Source organism: Dreissena polymorpha, chromosome 3, assembly GCF_020536995.1.
Source record: "Dreissena polymorpha isolate Duluth1 chromosome 3, UMN_Dpol_1.0, whole genome shotgun sequence".
Taxonomy (NCBI): Eukaryota; Metazoa; Mollusca; class Bivalvia; order Myida; family Dreissenidae; genus Dreissena; species Dreissena polymorpha.
In genome coordinates this window covers 14,735,607-14,752,870 of record NC_068357.1, presented here as the reverse complement: position 1 = coordinate 14,752,870, position 17,264 = coordinate 14,735,607, and the positions used below count along the sequence as shown (strand labels likewise).

The 17,264-nt window shown below is 33.0% G+C and overlaps 3 protein-coding genes across 6 annotated transcripts in view; 2 read left to right on the top strand and 1 right to left on the bottom strand.

Moving 5' to 3' along the window:
• Positions 1–17,264, top strand: part of LOC127873085 (uncharacterized) — a 309,934-nt gene that overhangs the window by 30,031 nt on the left and 262,639 nt on the right. The window lies entirely within an intron of this gene.
• The window catches only part of LOC127873077 (galactose mutarotase-like), a 320,608-nt gene that overhangs the window by 78,479 nt on the left and 224,865 nt on the right, over positions 1–17,264 (bottom strand). The window lies entirely within an intron of this gene.
• The window catches only part of LOC127873084 (uncharacterized), a 344,149-nt gene that overhangs the window by 187,423 nt on the left and 139,462 nt on the right, over positions 1–17,264 (top strand). The gene's annotated exons all lie outside the window — the stretch shown is intronic.

The following is a 17,264-nucleotide window of genomic DNA, read 5'->3' as shown; positions in this document are numbered from 1 at the left end:
AAGTAATTTGAAGTGACCATATTACACGTTTTTTTCTGTTTTCCAGGCTGCATTTAAAACTCAGTTTTTGTACATTTGATTATGTTCGCTTAATTAACGATAACATATCAAGGAAGAATTATTGCATAGGTATTTGGAAGTTTTATGTCACCGAACGTCCTTAAACGAATGTGAAATAGCTCGTTTATAGTAAAACAGTTAGCAAAAATAATATGGAAAGCCTGTCTACCATATTTGTGAAGATTTTAGTGGACACAACTTACAATTGGCTTTAATACGAAACCCTAGTCACACTTGAAAAGAAACCATCTCTTATACCGAGTACTGGAGATACTATTTTGACTGACTAGCTCACCGTTATGTTTAGTGAATGTTGTCATTTTTTCTTTAGCCCCAGTGATAGTCATTACATAGTCGAACTAATTGTGCAATCAAAGGTCTAAGCGGTGTAACGTATACAAGTGGTGTTCGCCTTGAGATTTAGGGGTTCCGTGATTGATCCTCGGTCGGGAATAGACCAGTTCACGCGTGACGTAACGCGCACCTGCGTGTTTACATCCGGGCTATATTGGTAGTCAAAAGAAAGATACAATCAATGGGGAGAAATAGAGCGTGATCGGTTAAATTTAAACGATTATATGTAGATTTTATTTTTCAACATGCCAACAAGTTGTTCCTCGTTAATACTGAAACAAATAAGATTGAACACAATGAATAAATAGATCAATTCCAAATAAAAAACATTTACAAATTAACCATAATGGTATTTGTCTGGGCAGGGACCTTTACCCTGGTCCGCGAAAACTAACATGTTGGCACGTATAATAAACATTTAATTAAATTGAATGCAATAGTTTTCATTTGATTGTTTGCATCAATCTTAAAATCGTTTAAGCCTTTGTATTCCGGTGTTTAATTGCCCCTTTGTTCTGCCTAATCCGATTATCTCGTTTTGATCAGATATTGTCCAGACCTAACTAACAACATGGTGTCATAAATCACACTAGGTGGCAGATGACAGTCTGGTCATTAAACGCAATCGATGATGCCACCATGTCTTCATTCTGGTAGTATTGAGTAACTAGGCATTTGGTTGAATAAATTTACCACCGACATACTTAACATTTGCATAAATTAGATATGTTACATATTGTACAAATTTGAAGTCTATAGATTATCGGAAATTGAACACGGTAAAGATACAAGCCCGTTTTATATTTATAAAAAAATAAAGTATTTATGAATTATAAAATGTAAATAAAAAATATTTAACGTGTTTAGCGGGCATCGGTTAATTATAAATACGTCATTCCGTATGAACATGTAATTAATGTTACGGCAATGCACGAAATACATCATAAAAACAAGAAATTACGTTTGACATCAATGGGGGTAAATAATAATGAAACAATATGTATATATATTATATTATATATGTATATATATATTATGTTGTGTGTGTGTTTGTGTGTGTGTGTGTTAAATGTTAGATAGTTGTCACTCATACTCGATCACTAGTAACGAGTTTACAAAATACATGAATACGTACACAGTTCAATTTGCATCATGTGAGGTTGTGTTTTTCAGTTGAATGTTAACATTCCTCAAGTCATTCTCTGAACAACACCCATCCGAATTAAAATTACATGTAAATACCGTCATGAACTTCGCTTTTAATAGAGCTTTGTAGTACGTTTATTTTCAATGAAACACTTACACATTCTAGCTATCACTATTTTTATTATTATTCTAGTTTACGCATGCAATTGATAATTATAATTTTATAATTAGATGTATCATTATTTTTATTGAAGCTTTTCTGCAAATAATTATACGGCTAATGCATAGAGCTCTTTGTTGCGTCGAATTGTCTGTCGCGTTCAGTCTTCAGACAATCTTAATTACTTTTATGCTAATGACGCGTTCTTTTAAAATGCAAATAAATGTGTTAATGCATTCTTTTGGCACTAAACATTATATTTTTTAAATATTATTTAGGTGTTGTTTTTTTAGTTTCTTTTCGATTTATTGACTTAACAAGTCTCGTTATCCACATGCTTTGCGTTAGCTGTAAGCAATGCTTTTGACTACCAGTGCATTGCGCATGCGCGAAAATCAGGAATCAAAACAATAACAATAAACTGGTATTATTTTGTCTGAAGTCCACTTCCAGCAGTGGTGGCACCAGATGGTATCTGTATTTTGTATTATTTTGTGATTTTTTTTCTTTCCAAAGCTACCTACAATTACAATATTTCTATATATAGAAATAAAATCCTTTTCACGGTTCACAATCGAAATATTTACTTCAAAGACTCCACTTACTCACTAGGGCATTGCGCAGCCAGATGGCCTGGTTAGAAGTCATGAAGGTCTCAGAGATAAAGTTGAACACCTTTCCCTGAAAAATAAGAAACAAAACATTAAATTACGAACAATATTTGTACAAAACTGCACATGAGGCTGGATCAATGCAACGAGTTTTAGTCAGTGGTACATTGACTTTGATCTTTCAACTTCTAAAAATACGGATGTACAAAACCAGTAATCACTCCATTTTTTTAATAGATGCATTAGGAATCTGCCAAGAATATTTCTAAAGTTATGTCAGAAAAGCGTGGTGAAATTGAAACACCGATAAAAGGTGAGTTGGTGAAAATTTTAAGCTATGTAGGGCGAGTATGTATTTTTTCCATCCCAGCAATGTAGAGATATATTATGTTGCAATTGATTTAAAAACGTGAGACCTTTGATAGAGATTTGGTGTTAATTAAATTGGTGATTGGTGAAAGGGGGTTTAAAACAATTGACACGAGTTTGGAAATAGTATTGGACAAATCCATTCAAATAAAAATCAGATCATGCAATATGGGATTTGATAAATTGACCAATAAACAACGACTTGGACATATGATGCATTAGAACAAAAGATCTATCCCAAAGGTGACTAATACCGCACTGTTTTATCAACAAGGACAATACAGTTATAAAAAAAGTTGATCAATGAAAATGAAAACGTGTCTTTCACAAATTTGAACTTTATTTCAATGGCATATTTGCAGTTTCATTTAAATGGCTTGAGAAATAAATGTGTGAGTATTTACATGAAAGTGCAAATTTGTGAATCACGGAAGCATGGACAGGTCGATGCACGTACAGATGGATGCACAGACAGACAGACAGACAGATTTACAGACCGACCGACAGTCAGACGCGTTCAGACAGACTTACACACAGGCAGATAGATGTACAGACAGATAGACAGACAAACACACAGACAGACAGATAGACAGACAGACATACATTATCATCATCATCATCATCATCATTATCGTCGTCCTCATCGTCATCATGATCATCATCATCATGATCATCATCCTCATCGTCATAATCATCATCATGATCACCATCATCACGATCATCATGATCATGATCATCTTGCTCATGATAATCATCATGATCATTATGATCATGATCATCATGATCATCATGATCATCATCATCATCATCATCATCATCATCATCATCATCATCATCATCATCATCATCATCATCATCATCATCATCATCATCATCATCATCATCATCATCATCATCATCATCATCATCATCATCATCATCATCATCATCATCGTCGTCATCATCATCATCATCATCATCATCATCATCATCATCATCATCATCATCATCATCATCATCATCATCATCATCATCATTATCATCAGTTATAATTATGATGATCAATTTCATAAATAATCATCATCGACATCACGAATATGATTATTATCATCATTAAAAACAATATATCATTCCCATGATCATCATCAGCAAACCATAGCCAGGGTCATCATCAATACAATATCGTGATCATTTTCTATGTATCCCCAATACGCATCCTTTCAATCATGATAAACACCCTTAATTTTCATTTCCTCGAGAGAAAAAAACCCACAAAAATAAACCATGTTCAGTTACAATAGTTATAGCAATTTAAATGAATTAAGGCTTGAATGCAATCAATTGCACCTTCACGATCAATATTAAATATTTATCAATATTCTAATCAAAGAAGAGCTGAGCTCCAATGTTGCTATAAGTATTTGCCTTGAAAATTGATACCTTTCATGTGTTCTCAACTATTATGATTATAATTGTCTGATCCAGTTAGATTTGAATGAACCTGCATGTGATTAGCATTAAAGACGAAGCCAAAATAAGCAAACCATACGTAGCAATAGCTGATTGGCTGAACTAACCAATTTCTGATCTTGGGAAAACCAAGATTTGTTTAGATTGCCTTTAACGACAGTTATCAATACCAACATAACTTATAAGATAGGTTCACTGTTTGAGTACGTATCTAAAGTGTTGCACAGGCTATTCTTGCAGCCATTCACAATGAGTCATGCTTTAGCATGATTTAAATGGTATATGAGCGGAAAAGGGACATGGACAGTGTGGGAGACATATCGGGTTGGATAACGGGAAGCGAACGGTAATATATATTTTAGTTAAATTTGCAAATAACTTATGTCAACATAAGAAAATGATTTCTGATTGGATTTTTTTATCTTAAATTTTTATTTAGTGTTGTTAGTAATTTAGTTAATAGGTTATATGAAAAAGATGTTCAACTTTATAAAGAAAGCATGAAACTGTGTATATATCCATTTTAATGTATGCTGAATTCAATTAAAGGTGAGGACACGCCATTGGATAACTCTATATGCCCTTAAACGAGGCTCCAAAAGGGGGCCCATTTTTCATTTTTTATTTTTGAGTAACAAGATAGAAAATAAACACAATACATATTTTTTCATTTACTTTTGTTTATTTATCTAAAAATGTATAAATATTTAATATTTCAAACATTTTTATACTAAAAACACAGTTTAATTACAAAAATGAGGCCCTACCAGGGGGAACATTCTAAAATTATGGTTTACATAGGCATTTTAAACTTAAAAATGTCCACTAACCTACATAGAATATTTAACTAAATTGATGTTAATAAATGTCTTACAACTTTTTAAATGCAAAACTAAACAATTCCTCCCCCAACATTAATGAGGCCCCTAATGGAGAACACTAAAGTAATACCTCTCTGGTTATGCAAATAATACAAATAATGTTGAATCACCGGACCAATAAAAAATCTTTAAATAATTAATCATTTTTTGCATTATTAATATCTCATAACAAGTTTTACATATTTAATTATTAAGATTAAAGCCATATATGAGGCCCTACATGGGAACATACTAATACTTGTTTAGTGTATATCAGCTTCAATACTGAGTATCAGCTTCAATACTGAGTATGAGTAAAACGATTTAGCAAAACAATACCTAATTTTTATTTCATAACTATTCATAAACTTCAGTTCATATCAAATGCATGATATAACATATAATAATTATATTTCAAGTACAAACAAACTAACTAACAAATGAACTTGATCAAGTCTAAACAACTCCAGTGTTGAATATGTTATCTTAATTCTGTTAGGTTCGTGTAAGATTCGATAGTAGTAATTGTCTCCTAAAAATGAATATTCAATAGTCTGTAAATGTATGGTTAATGCATAATTATACACAACTAAAATGATCAGCAGATCAAAACTCGGAATGAGGCCCTATTCTTGGTTTTTCATGTATACCGGTATTATCTAAACATATTATGAAATGTATTATAGATAATTCCATTAGTTCTATACATCAGTAATTCGTACTGAAGTCATGTATTCATATCATAAACCTATTTATTATAGGGTATATACTTAAATGTATCTATTACTCGTGGTATATACTCGTATTATGCAAGTATCTTATTCTCTTACACAAAGGCCTCCACAATGGCCCAACTGTGTACAGAGTAACTTTGCCTCGATGCATTTACATCTACCAGAGCATGTGTTTTTACAGTTGCATTTGATAAGCTCTCTACAACTCTTAGCAGTTTCCGGAATAGAACTCCAAGATGGGACCCAAGTGTAATTGTTCTTGATCCATCCCCAGTCACTAGGATTAGGCAACTCAGGATTCACAATCATGGCTTGACCCCAAACGTTACCTGCTTAATACACATCCCTATTAACATGCCAGACAAGTGCGCATCTGGTAGGTGGAATGTTTTCAATCTGTCTTTTTCCTTGAGAAAAGAGATGCTTCCTAGCTTCATTTACAGGCGCATGGGCTGAGGTTTTGCTGTACAATAAGATACTGTATCGTTCCACAACTTTGAAATCCTCATCTGTTACTGAAAGTAAGGGACTTGACAACCGTTTAAATACTGGAAAAAGATGAGGGAGCGTAATGAATAGCGTAAATGCTGTCTTTTTGCCAATGCCTGCAAATTCAGAGACGGCATCGTATCCTGACAATGCATGAAGAAATAAAAGGCCAAACGAAACATCTTTGCCAAGACGAGTGGCTATCAAATGAGCTGGTATGTACCTGAAATGTTTGGCGTGTCCAAATGCTAGCCACAGTTCACAATTTTCAAACTGACTGATGGTGTAAATCGTTAGCACTAGGACATCTGTAGCTTGTTTATACGCATGCACAGCATGCAAAATCATACGAGAATCAGCTTCCTCATGGTTGCAAGGCTGGATATTGCTAATATCTGGTTCCACTGGCTTCGTGCTGGTGTAAGCAACTAAAACATTCTTTCTATAAGTGGTCAGAACGACATTTCCTTGTGGTGTTTTCAGAAGACTAATTTGTGTTGCCAGAAACCCCATAAGTGTTGTCTTGTTTTCATCAACCGTAAAGAATGATTTCCAGTTAGCAGGAATTCGAATCGATCCGTTTACTCTGATTTTATCGCCTGTCCCTTGACTTTGTTTAGTATGTGCTTTGAGGCTGTCGGGTCTGTATGTATCCCATACTACATCTATCCTGTCGACTGACATTAGCTGCTTAGATATATAAGGTAATACAAGCTTCAATGCATAACCACTGAGCGTTAGAACTCTCTTGTCTGACCTGTTGGGATCCAGGGACTAACACTGGCAGCACCATCTAGTATGCTAATCTCTACAGGAGGACTTATCTCTGGCGATTCCTTTTCTCTTTCTAGACACTTCAGTAGGTCTGCTTTACTACCTAGTCTCATATTGTTATTTTCTGCTATAGATGGGGGCCATGCATGGCTTTCGTGTTCAAAAAAGGTTCATAAATCACCGTCTCTTACCTGACATGAAATATACATTCTAAAAAATAATTAAATGTCACTTTTCATTCTCTTAACTTGTGATACCTTTGCTTCTTTCTTTCTGGACCCAGTTCGAAAAAGGGAAGCGAATTTTGCTTTATTGTCTCGTAAAAACCTTTCATATTGTTGCTTAGACATTCAACACTCATTGATTCGTACTGAGCTTTTCCAATTGATTCTGCTGTCTTGACGTTTATGATAACCTCAGGAGACATAACACATGTTGTGTCAAGTGTATAGAGGTCTGATGTGTCTTCTTCAAAGGGTTTTCCCATATCATCTATTGTTTCGACTAGCTGGCGTACCTGAGTCTGAAACAGTTTTTGTTTAGTTTGATTCTCCTCATGGTGCTTCGTATCATCTGGAGTGTCTGTTTTATCACTCGCTTCCATAAGAATGCGCGGTGTTTCTGGTGCAGACACCGTCCATCTACGAAGTGCATCTGGATTTCGGTAAGATCAACGAATCCACCATCACCCACACGGTCATAGGATACGGAAAGTCCTTTTTCGTACAATACGTCTACAAGATCTTTACGTCTGGTTTTATTGTATACTGTAAGGCCCATATATAAGGGCAACATTGTCTTTCTATCTTAAGGATACCGCGTACGAACATGTCTTGAATTCTGGTCCAGTCTCATGACAAATATCTGTCCCAGAGAGTATCATTTCAACTAGCATATTTAAATATTTGTGCAGATCTTGATACTGGGCATCAATCAAAGAGCCATTGAATTCATACTTTTTTGCTAAAGAGTTTTTTTCGTTCAATACTTGTAGCTCGTAATAAGGTGACAGCTTCATTGTCGTGATTTATACTACTTGCACAAAGTAAGGCATGACCAATGTCTTTTTTAAATGACAATACAACCTCACAGTTACTCTTGTTGGCTTCTAATGATGGAGTCGTTCTCAATATTTTCTCTTTCAAGTTAGTGTTATTAATTCGTTTTGGTGAAGTACCACCCAGACTTAAAATGCGGTCATGGTATAATTTCACCAGATTTGAAAGTTTAAATATATGACTTGTGTGAACTGAAAGATTGTAAAACTGTTCAATATTATCTATAAGTTCCGCAAAAGCAATTTGCTCAGGGGCAATGTCCGTATGCGAGGTTCCAAGCACATTTTGTGCAGATTCAAACTTCCTATACTGATTGTATAATGCTGTTAAACAGTTTTTATGATAAACTGCGTCCATGGCTGCCATATCACCACATGATTACTTCATAAGTAGCTTTGAATCCGTAAGGTCATGGGGAATTTTACGAATTTTGCATCTAATGATAATGTTTCGACCCTGTGAAAATCTCCAAATATAACGCTATCACAGAAGAAGCATGTCAATACAGGAGCTTTGTTCGATTCTGAACTATAACTAGCTGTTTCCGATGTGCTATATCTCAATTTTTTCTTAACTGGACTCATATTTGACAACTGTTCACACGTTTGAAGCTTTCTTTTCTTCAGAGCCCTTTTTAATCTTCTGGCTGTTGCATACTGCGTAACAATTTGTATGCCACTTTGCTTTATTTATAACTAAAGTTGTCTCAATGCCATCACCGTTATTTATTCTGTTTACATCTACATAAGACGGAAGGGCATTAAGATCAGATAATGTCTGGATTCTTTTTGATAACTCTTAATAAGTCCTATTAGTATCATATAATTTCTTATAATTATTTGTGGGGTCGCTGAGAGGTTCGTTTGTCTTTAACTGGCAAAATAAACAAGACTTCCAGTCATTAGGCACCTTTTCTTCGGGTACCTCTAAAGGTCCAAACAAACTTTCAATTGTGACCGTTTTAGCCAAGGTTATTATAATTGTTAGTAATATCAGATAGATTACAACCATATTGATAGTAAGCCCCACAGCCAACATGCCAGGTAAGATATTCTGTAAGCAAAACGAACATTTGTTGACGGATGGAGAAAGGTCATTTCTTTAGATGTATACCTAGACTGTACATAACATTTAGAACCCAATGATAAAGCTTAGCCTTCGTTTTAAACTATTTTTACATTTGCATATAGGTACCAAAATAACAAATAGAACTGCTATACATTTAAAATAATTTTATTTATAACATGCCAGTACTTGCATCAAATGTACTGAATCATCGAAACCCTAGCTTTTTTCACTAAGAACGTTGTAAATACTATTTTTCTTTCAGTTTAATTATTTTAGTGTTAGAATTAAACAATATTCTAATCATTCCCTAAACCAAACCAATAGAAAGAAATATTATTGCCTGAACATCTTTAAATTAATGGAAAACCGTCAGTGAAGTTTGCAGTGACACATGTTTAGAAATAGGATTTGGATACTAGGGGAAGTAAACAATGTAAGTCTTGTAAAAGGTGCAGTAACAAGTGCAATATCAAATATTGACAAAATAAGGTTTAATATAATGATTTACCTATAGATTTAAAATGAAGGTAAATACTATATGATACGGGTATTAAATATATTTACTTCTAATGTTATACAAGTTTGTAAATGTACTAAATGTAATGTACTTATAATCTCCATTTTCAAGTGCGAATTTGGATGATTATCATGCAATGCTTCAATAAATATCCATACAATTTCAACAGTGCACACACCTCGCATTCACACTATTGCATTATATTAATATTTAAATCATTTTAACAAAATAATTGTGACATATAGCAATTTCAGGAAAATCTCTATCTCAGAAAAGCCGTTATTTACTTCCCTTTTTTTAAATTGATTTAAAAGTAGGTTCCAGGACATATAGAGCGTGTCCTCGCGTCTTATTTTTTTAAAGGTATATTAAATAAGCTTCATACAAATTTTGGGGCTTTCTTCAGAAAGTTTGGTATTTTATGTGCCATAACCTATTCACTAATTATTTATCTAAGTAAACAGGCATATATTCAAGATGCTGTGCATGCAACCCGACTGCCAATTACAAGTAAGCTTACATGTCGAATGCACATTCCTTTGCTACACATTTATTAAAATTTGATATGGTTACTATTACGGGTTGTTAAGAACACATTTTAAATAAGATAATTTCAAAATTATGATAATTAAATGTGCACAAAACAGCTTAAGTAAATACAAACAACTTATATTATTGCTTTGTTAGGAAAAAAGATGATGTAGAAACCGAGTTACAAACAAAAAATGCATCCCTTATACTAGATCAGCACTTAGAAAAACTAGGTTACAGTGAAGAAGACATCAAGCAACGCATCTCCTCCAGGCACATAAAACAACTGTAGCTCGCACTTTATCGGCAAGAAGAATTCAAAATCATGATGATATTGACATAATTTTGATTGGAAGTCAAAGAGAAGGCATTGGAATGGATTATACTAATGATTACGACATTCTGCAAATCTACACATTTATTAAATGTGTAAAGACAACATATTTGAATTATGATCCTTCTGACATCGTTTTTGTTGCCGATGACTAAATGGCACCAGATGGACACACTTTTCTATGGCTGTTACATAAAGGCTGCAATAATGATAACTTCAGGTTCCTCAAACATGCCTTGATTAACATGAAGAAAAGGAAGTATCTTTCTGCACAAAGATTCATGAGTAAAAATGATGACATGTTTTTAACAAGGAAAGGATTCATCGGCAAAAGCACAAAGTATCTTGGAAAAAAGGGCCAGCTTTTGTTAAAATTACAGAAACGAGGAATGTATTTGAACTATATTTCATGAAACTCTGGAATATCACAGCCCAAACAATGGACTATGTCCGAGGATTTCCGTACGAAGCAAAAACCCAAATATCTGGATGGAAATACAGAGCACGAAGTTATGACTTGCCACCCATACACGTGGTCAATACAGTTTCGACCATGTCAGCAGTAGTTGTTCCCACTGGACAGAAGGGAAGAAAATGGAGGGAATTACAATGGCGTATATGTTTTCCTGCTGGGGAATAAGCCATTTTTAATTCTATGAACATCATGAACAAAAGGTCTATGTTGTTCTTAAAACTATTGGAAAAATTATATTACGACCAATATATCAACAGATGACGTCATATGTGATGAAAAATTAGTTTTGTTCTGGGAAGCAGATGCAAGGCCAATTAGAATTCACACAAACAAGTATAGTTCAACGCATACAAGACGCTCTGAGTTACCTGAACAAATGCATTTCTGAGAAGTGTGTGCCTCACTACATGATTCCTGAAAGAAATCTGATCCCATGTGAAAAACCTTCAGTGGTTAAAGAAAAAATGACAGATGTGATTTCATATTTAATAACAAAGGGCCCTTTAATCATACTCGATCACAACACAAATAACAACCAGACCAAACACGAACAACTCCAGACATAAATTGCACATAAGGTAACAAAGGCAAGTACAATTTTCACAAATAAAATAAGCACTAAAGATTTTGTGGATTACATGCTTGAAATGTTCTTTAAGGAAACGTACGACAGTTACGGTAAACAGTTAGTGCGTATTTTTACAAAGAACATACCGAACTTAGTTGAATATACTCTTCATAGAATGACAAGCATCCAGACAGGGTTATCTAAAGACAGCTTGCATAAAAACAATCATTGGTGCAACTCAATATAGTATCATGCGAGTTCCCACCGAACGTTTTCTTGCGCGACTGCGCACAAACAAAATGACAGGATGTAGAAAAAAAAATTATCAACATGCAACAGCAATGAACAATCAGTAAATGCGTGTCAGTCGAGACATGGGGATGAAGTACAGGTTCCAGTTTTAGAAACAAGCGTTAACAATCCAGTTGACAAAAACGATGAATGTTGCCATAAGTCTGTAAAGAAGTTAAATGTTAAGCAAATTCAAAAGCACAACAAAATGACTAAACAATGCTGTGTCAAAAAAGGTACAATTGCTTTCAGTGATGCTACAGATGGATCAACATCTGCCCCACACCCAACGGAACAGTTAACTGCAAAAACGATCAGCGATAATAACCAAACGGTTGAAATGCAAACATCTTTTTTGAAGGAGACAATGCTTACGAAGAAACAGCAAAAATGGCTTCATATACAAAACCAACAAACACTAAAAATATTTCAAGCAAATCTAAAGAAAACAAAACATTCAAAAGCAAACAGGAATGTAAACAAATGCATGTACAATCAGACAGAAAAGGTAAAATACATTTCAAAGCTAGCCTCAACGGAACCAACTATGGCCAAAGAGCAAGAGACAAATCGAGCTCAGGAAAAAATCAAAGTGACTGAAAAAACAGACGTGCACCCCAACAAAAAGGAAATTACTACTGATAGTTGGTCAAGTGAATGTCATCTAGACGAATTCGGAAAGAAAGGATCTGGTGCTAAACTTTCATTCAGACACAAAAAAGGAAAGTCTGGTCTCTGCAGAAGGAAAATAAAAGCTAACAAAATAATTGAAAATCGAACCGATCAGTACAATGATATGATTGATGCCCTATTCATATTACTTGACATTATTTTCTTTTTAATATTATATAATGTAGAATACTTTGAGCGTTTTCTAGTTTTGAGCAATAATATATTGTACAAATATTTTTACAAACTCGTTAAAAATTCGTTTTATGTCCTTATTTCAGTATCTTCCGTAAACTGCTCTAAACGATGTTTAGGTAATATTAAAGAACAGAGGAAACAGTGTTCGACACAAGACCAACAAAGACATGGAAGAAGCTTAAGGGGTGTTGCGGCAGTTTATTTAACCGAGGATATATTTATAGCAAAACCGATGATGCTATTATCACAACTCAATATTTTTGTTATCAGTATTATCAGAAATGACCGAGTTGGTTCATAATACAATTGTCAGTGGTTCGATCCCAGGTGGGGTAAACTTTTTCTTTCTTTTTTTTTCTTTCTTTTATTTCATTCTTGTTTTATACTGGAGCTCTTTAGTCATGTTGTTTTACATTTATAAAGTTGAAGCATTTAATCACACACTTCAATATAAAGAAGTGAAACTCCAGCTGCTGGAGTAGTATTTAATTATTATTATTAACAATTAGTAGGTCATTTATTTAAGGCAAGTGACCGATTGCCAAAACAGTACAAAACAGGACAATACAGCATAATACAAAACAACATAAACACAAATAAGAATAAAGCTGGGGTAACCGCCTTGGAACGGTCAATGCAAAGCATTGGGGGTTTAAACCGGTTTTGGAGCGCTCAACCTCACACTTGGCCCAGCAATATTCATAATACATGTACGTGTAAATAAAATTTAACCTCATAATATTGTAACTAAAATGAAACAATAATAAAATGGAAAAAAAAAACGCATTCAATTTAATTACCATTTAATTACTCAATGGTATTGAAGATACCTGAGCAACAGAGTTACAACTTTTTGAGGAACGATGGAATGAAACTATGAACAAGTGCCGAAATCTGTCAACAAGTACATGTAAGTTATTAATGATTAAGATCGAGTTTGATACTGTATGGTCTTATGTTTGTGATAAAATATTGTTTTTTTTATTAATGTCTTTTGGTAAGCTGTTGTGGTCCCAGTTAAGATTGTAAACAATTTCTTATGTTTATGCATATTTCTAACAATCTACTGTATGTACGGTACTGAGTTTTGCCTAATTTTATGAAATTTGACGTAGACAAATTGTTAAAACAAAAAATCTCTGTTAAAAGTGCGGTTATCCCCTTTTTTTATCTGTGTTTTATGATGGCAATACGTAGATGAACATATTTGAGCAGTTTTGCAAATCTCTATTGGACAGATTTTTTTTAAATTCCATTTAAAACAGTAAAAATGACGTTTTTTGGATGACATAAAATTATAATAAATAAATTTCTTAAAATTTAACTTCTGAAATCCATTTTATTGGTAGTGTGTGGTTTCATTAAATGGTATATGATGTATCTTAGCTTATATAATATCTACATGTTGCCAATTGTATAGGTTATTAATTATTTTTACGCAATTAGATATGTTTCTGTTTTATTGAAAAAAGTACATGATATTTAATGATGAATAAAATCAAAACAAGGCCGGTGACCCTATGTTTTTATTTCATTTTTCATATTGTATTTGTATATATATCTGAAATATAAATTTTGGACAAAATCTATTAGATGGAACAAAATCAGCAAAACTGCAGAAACACCCCTTAAACAGCTCCGTGCAAAACAATACTTAAATAAGGAGGTATCAATTTTAAATGCTAATATTTGGTGATTTTAGCAAATATTTCACCTATCTTTCAAATGTGTCTCTGATTTAATTATTTCGGTATACACCTTGACAATTTACACAACCAAGTTTTTGTGGAGACTACAGACTAAGACATAACGTTTATACAGTTTTCGCTATATTTGGCAAATAAATGGTGTGTAACTTATTTTTATTTGTATGATGAATATTACGAAAAAATGATTTTTTTTATTTGGAAGTATTCATTGCTATAACATGTTTACCTTTAGATCTGAAATCTGAAAATAAAAGTGAAGTATCTCACACAATTTGTTTTTATGAAAGAAACCATATTTATGTTAATGTAAAATAAAACCTGTTAGCATACAATTCATGTCAACATTTTTTATCTAATATCAATCTAAATACATTAATATAATGTATTGATGGCAACCCTATGACTCTTTATGTGTTATAAAATTGTTGTTTGGACTGTATAATATATGGTACAAAGGCAGACCGGAGGCCAAAAAGTTGTTTGGTGTACAAAATAACTTTGATAATTTACTAAATGTACAATAAGTGATCATAATCGGAGAGTTTATATAACTTACGGTACTATAAAAACGTGTTCCTTCATATAAAGTATTAGTGAATGCTTTTACGAAATTTTCACACAATTTGCATGACACTTAATTTTGTTTTATAATCAGTTGAACATACTTTCCATACATTTTTTGTTTTAGTTTGATGTAAAAGAAGGTCAATATTGCAATACAATAATTGGCATTGGCCAGAAGCAAAAACAGGACTTTTGATTAATTTTAAATGAAATATTAGTCACTTAGTCATTTAGTTAGAGCTCTTATATTATGTTTTCGTGTTTAATGCTATGTTATGGTTTTTCATATAATGTAAATTTCCTATTACAATTATAATTATTCATTAACAAAAGGAAAAATCAAATATATTTCCTTGTCCTAAGTATTATTTCACCTGTTTGTATAAAATGTTACACTTTGAATCTATAACAAAAGTTTTGACATCGGTCAATAACGTAACCTATGAATAATTTATTTATTCACCTTTTGGAAGTTTACCACTGAACCTCTGTGGTTCTTATTTGTATTTTGGTTTACACCTGAAACTCACTCTGCTGAGACACTGTTATTGCCAGGCCTTATTTTTTATCTTGGAACCAAGAATTGATGCTGTCAGGAATTTAAAAAAACACTCATGATAAGTATGCATTTAACAAATATGGACTGGTTATATAACATTAATATCATGAAGACTTTTCCTAGTACTTTTGTATGTTTACTTTTTGATCATTTTTTTTTATAAAACTCAATATCTATCATAATGTCAATATTCCGTGATTTAAAAGTACACATTATTTATTTTAATATTTTTTTAACATCATTTAAAAAGATGCTGCGTTCGATAAACGCTGATACCTTTGGTAAAAGCCTTGTATCGATTCATTGGCCCATTCTAGAATAAGTCTTAGACAAAATTTAGGTCAATGTTAAGATCAAAATGAGTTCAGGTGATGTGAGTGTGAATTAAAGTTAATTCGATTAAAGTTAATTAGTAAACGTCGACGGCTAACTTTTATATCATGTTGACTTTTTAATTAAGATTATGTATTTGAGTATTCTTATTAAAAAGGAAAATAGCTCGTTCATTACAAGCAAGAGGACCGAAAAACCTTGGACGCTCACATTGCCCAAAAAGATCTCACCTGACAGGATCTGCTATTGTCATGATTTCGTAATAAACGGCCTTTTAACAAGCAGTTATACTCCTTTTGACACATATTTTATCCTGATCGATATATTATACATAAAAATATTTTGACCAAGTAAGTAAATTAGACGAGGAAATGGCTCCCGGTTGGCCGTTTTAAATGCAATAAATGTCTTCTACATGTATCATTTTTTCACCATGTAAAATCCTATGTGCTGTAAGTCCTTTTGGTAGCTTTGTATATTCAATGATCATTTTAAAATCATCTAAATAACTTTCTTATCCCCATGACAAATGTTCTGAGCACACTTTGTGATCATTGGTAAAAACTGCGAAAATCTTACTTGTTGTGAAGGTTTGAATTTAGTCACTTAAGAACAACCACACCAACCCCGCGCAGCCACGTTTTAAACTGATGATTATTTAAGGGTTCTTAGAGTCACACACCATGAAATGTACTACATGGCATATTAAATTTAAGTATAAATAAGAAACATATTTTATCTATGCCAATTTGAATATGTCTGATGGTTACAAGGTAAACATCCGTCTTTTTTGCGCTTTAAAGCTTAAAAACAATCGCGTTTGTCGAAATGGACGTATACGTCTAGAAATCTTACTTTCGGTTTTAAAAGCGGTACCGTTTGAAAATTAATAAATTACTTAATAACTATGCAAGATTTAATATTACCTATGCCAATTAGAATATATCTGGTGGTTACATCTACATTACATTACACGTCTATTTTGCGCTTTAAAACTTAAAAATAATCGCGTTTGTCGAAATATACGTATACGTACAGAAATCCTACTTTCGATTTTAAAATTAAAAAATAAAAATAAATTACTAGCTTCATGGTTACTAGGCTATAGATTGAATGACAATGTTGCACACTTTCAAATTGCATCTATATGTATTGATTACTAACATGTATTTCATTTCAAGGTGTGTGGCTTTAAGCTTTTTTTAGCTGACGTTATGACATATTTTCATTACCTTGCAAGTTTTAAAACTCCACCAAAATATAAGTACGACAAATTCCAATGCTGTGATCAAATTACGAGAAAAATTGCAGTAACTATTGCCTCTAGCGTGTTCACAATATTATGACAACAGACGGGTCATGGCGGACAAAAATCGAGCAGAAA